Here is a 4,479-nt window from a genome sequence, read left to right on the forward strand (position 1 = left end):
GTGTTGTCCTGTGTACCAAAAATGTTGTGCTCATACCTAGGTTTTGGGTTGGATCTCTGGGAGGCAACTGATCTATGTTTCCCTCACACATTGATGTTTCTCTTCCTCTCTCTTCTGTTCTCTCTCTCTCTCTCTCTCTCTCTCTCTTTCTCTCTCTCTCCCTGTCTTTCCCTTTCCCTTCCTCTCTCTCTAAAATCAGTAAACATATCCTTAGGTAAAGATTAAAAAAGATACAAACAGACAGAAAACAACAAAACTGGCTGGTGTGACTCAGTTGTTGAGTGTCAATCCATGTACCAGGAGATTACGGTTCAATTCCCAGACAGGGTACATGCCCAGGTTGTGCATTCGATCCCCAGTAGAAGGCATGCAGGAGGCAGCCAATCATTGATTCTCTCTCATCATTGATGTTTCTATCTCTCTGTCCATCTCCTTTCCTCTCTGAAATCAATAAAAACATATTTAAAAAGCATACACCAAAACACAACTTTTCTCCAGGCCCATTACCTTTGTCTTTCTCTCTCCTAAGCTCCAAGGGCCCTTCTCTTGCTTCTGTAACTTGTTTCCTGAGCCTACGTAGCCAAGCTGGTTCACTTTTACTACCTCTGTAACTTTCTAAATAAACTTTCTCTTATAAAAGAAAACAAAACAAAGCAAAACTTTTCCATTTATCCAGCTTAATAACTCCTTGAACTTTGATTTCTTACAGGAAACAAGAGGAAGGGAATGTTCATAATTAGCTGGAAAAGTGAGAAGGGGTTATTTGCAGGTATTGGAATCCCAGAGATGAGAAGACGATAAGGAAAGAGAAGGATTTTCCATCAAGTGCATGCTATATAATAAAGAGGGAATATGCAAATTGACCGTCACCCCACCACAAATATGGCAGCACCTACAGTAGAAGCCGAGTTTCCGTAACAAGCCTTAACAAGAAATCAGCAGGGACATGAGGCTGCACCCCTCCACCCCCGTGGGGCTTGACAGGGGATCTCAAGCAGCGCCTCCCACCCTGGCACCAGGCAGGGGGACCTTAGGCTGTGCCCCGCACCTGGCAGGGCTTGACAGGGGACCTCAGGCTACACCCCCTGCCCGGCAAGGCTTGACAGGGGCCTTAGGCTGCACTCCCAACCCCAGCGCCAGGCTGGGGAACCTCAGGCCGCGCCCCCTTCCTGGTGGGGCTTGACGGGGGACCTCAAGATGTGCCCCCACCCTGATGCTGGGCCGGGGTCCTCAGGCTTCTCCCCCCACCCCAGTGCCAGTCCAGGGGACCTGAGGCCATGCCCCCCTCCTGACGGGGCTTGACAAGGGACCACAGGCCATGTCCCCCACCTACCCCCCACCTGCATCCCCCTGCCCCAGTGCTGGGCTGGGGGACCTCAGGCTGCTCCCCTCACCCCGGGCCAGGGGACCTCATGCCATGATTCCGGCCCAGCAGGGCTTGACAGGGGATCTCACGCTGTGTCCTCCACCCGGCAGGGCTTGACAGGGGACCTCAAGGTGTGCCCCCTGCCCAAGCCAGGGCTGAGAGACCTCAGGCTGTGTCCCCTGCCCTGGCGCTGGTCCAGGGGACCTGCGGCTGTGCTCCCTGCCCAGTGGGGCTTGACAAGGGTGGGACCAGCTAGGTCTGGATCTAGCCCAAAGGGGGGGTAGCCAGGTCTGGGTCTTTCGCGATTTTGAGGCACACATGGGTGAGCGGGGACTTGACTCTGGGTCCCATGGTGTGCCCCAGACTCTGACAGGAGGAAGATTTTCATATACATTTTACTAATTTTCTTTCATCTTTGACACTTCTATTATAGAGAAAGGGCAAATAGCAATAATAAAATATTTCCTCTAACTAATCCCTTTTTTAATGTGCACAAATTTCGTGCACCGGGCCACTAGTATTATGTATAATTCCCTCATTTCAGTGAAGAAGAACCTGAGGCTCAACAAAGTCTAGGGTCACAAAGCTCACAAATGGTGGAATCAGGATCAAAGTCAAATCTGCTTTCTCCTCCAAATCCTCCCATTGCTTTTCCAGGGATTGTTAATCAGCTGTTTCATAACGTGTAACACATGTTATTAAGAAGGAATAAGTATTTAATGTATTTTAGGAAGGATGGTAACTTAAATCTCTATTTTTTAAATTGAGTTTTTCTATCTATAGTTCATTTCTGGTTACTCTCAGCTTCTGGTGTCGTGTGTCTTTATTTGTTTTAGAACTTGAATTTATCCATAATTTACTTTCTCTAAAATTATGTTTTTCAAATCACAGTTTGTAAGCTAAGAAATCAATTTGGTGGTTTGGAAACACTGTTTATTAAAAACAACAACAGCCCTGGCTGGTGTGGCTCAGTTGGTTGGGTGTCATCCTGTGCACTGAAGGGTTGCTGGTTTGATTCTGGGTCAGTGGACGTGCCCAGGTTGTGGGCTTGATCCCCAGTCGGGGACATGCAGGAGGTAGCCATCAATGTGTTGCTCTCATGTTGATGCTTCTTTCTCTCTCTCCCTCTCCCGTCCTCTCTCTCTCTGAAATTCAATAAACACACACACACACACAACCCCCCTCAAAACCAATAGCAACAACAAAATGGAAGAAAACAGTACAGAGTATATTTAAATAGAGTAGAATATTATAAAATACAAAATCCACCTAAGGTAGTAAAGGCAATAATTTTCTAATGTAACTTTTATTTCAATTATGTAGTTATGTATATAGTTAGGTTTGTACTGGGTTTTTTTCTTTTGGTTGGGTACAGTGAACTTTATTGATGGTGCACAACAAAGTAGGGCTCCCTACGCCCCTCCCTTTCTCCAGGGGGTCTGGGATGGAAATGGTGGTTAGGAGATTCTTAGTGTGTTGGGGGACCAATCTAGGTCAAGGACTCCCCAGCAGCTGAGGGCCTCTCTTCCTCTTGCTGGGGCTGGTGGTCCAGGGGACTCTTACTCCTTGGAGGCCATGTGGACCATAAGGTCCACCACCCTGTTGCTGTAGCCAAATTCATTGTCATACCAGGAAATGAGCTTGACAAAGTGGTCATTGAGGGCAATGCCAGCCCCAGCATCAAAGGTGGAGGAGTGGGTATCACTGTTAAAGTCACAGGAGACAACCTGGCCTTCAGTATAGTCCAGGATGCCCTTGAGGGGGCCCTCTGATGCCTGCTTCACTACCTTCTTTTTTAAAAAAAATATTTTTATTCATTTCAGAAGGAAGGAAGAGGGAGAGAGAAATAGAAACATCCATGATGAGAGAGAATCATGGATTGGCTGCATCCTGCAAGTCCCCCACCGGGGATTGAGCCCACAACCCAGTCATGTGCCCCTGACCAGAATCGAACCCGGGACCCTCCAGTTCACAGGCTGATGCTCTATCCACTGAGCCAAACTGGCTAGGGCTTCACTGCCTTCTTGATATCATCGTATTTGGCAACTTTCTCCAGGCAACAGGTCAGATCCACAACCGACACACTGCGGGTGGGGACACGGAAGGCTATGCCAGTGAGCTTCCCATTCAGCTCAGGGATGACCTTGCCCACAGCCTTGGCAGCACCAGTAGAAGCAGGGATGATGTTCTGGGAAGCCCCTCGGCCATCATGCCACAGCTTCCCAGAGGGGTTATCCACGGTCTTCTGGGTGGCGGTGATGGCATGGACTGTGCTCATGAGTCCCTCCACGATGCCAAAGTTGTTTGGATGACCTTGGCCAGGGGGCCAAGCAGTTGGTGGTGCAGGAGACATTGCTGACAATCTTGAGGGAGTTGTCATACTTGTAATGGTTCACACCCATCACAAACATGGGGGCATCCGCAGAAGGGGCAGAGATGATGACCCTCTTGGCCCCGCCCTTCAAGTGAACCCCAGCCTTCTCCATGGTAGTGAAGACACCAGTGGGATCCACAACATACTCAGCAGCAGCATCACCCCATTTGATGTTGGCGGGATCTCGCTCCTGGAAGATGGAGATGGACTTTCCATTGATGACAAGCTTCCTGTTCTCAGCCTTGACCGTGCCTTTGAACTTGTCATGAGTAGAATCCTACTGGAACATGTACACCATGTAGTTGAGGTCATTGAAGGGGTCATTGATGGCAACAATATCCACTTTGCCAGAGTTAAAAGCAGCCCTGGTGACCAGGCACCCAATGCGGCCAAATCCGTTCACTTCGATTTTCACCATCGTGTGTCAGGGTTGTGGCTGCTGGCACAGCGCAGGAGGAAAGGCTGTCTGACCAACGGGAGGAGCAGAGAGCCTGTACTGGGTCTTTGTGTATAATATGTATCCTAGTGATTGTCATGGTCAAAAAAGTTTATAAGACAATTCTCTATAATGTATTCCTTTATACAATGTTTTAAAGTATATAAGAATGATATGTTTACAGACTGTAAAATCTCAGAGGGAAGGCAGAGGAGGATGGAAGGTCAGAGAGATCAACCAATGAACTCATATGTGTATATGCACAACCCAGAGACACAGACAATACAGTGGTGAAGGCTTGCC

At 48.4% G+C, this 4,479-nt stretch overlaps 1 pseudogene; it reads right to left on the reverse strand.

Moving 5' to 3' along the window:
• Positions 1-2,894: 2,894 nt before the first annotated feature.
• Positions 2,895-4,158, reverse strand: LOC139005195 (glyceraldehyde-3-phosphate dehydrogenase-like; annotated as a pseudogene).
• Positions 4,159-4,479: the final 321 nt, after the last annotated feature.

The sequence above is a fragment of the Myotis yumanensis genome, unplaced genomic scaffold (assembly GCF_028538775.1).
Source record: "Myotis yumanensis isolate MYYU_CA2020_CCGP unplaced genomic scaffold, mMyoYum1.0.hap1 SCAF_3, whole genome shotgun sequence".
NCBI classification, from domain to species: Eukaryota; Metazoa; Chordata; class Mammalia; order Chiroptera; family Vespertilionidae; genus Myotis; species Myotis yumanensis.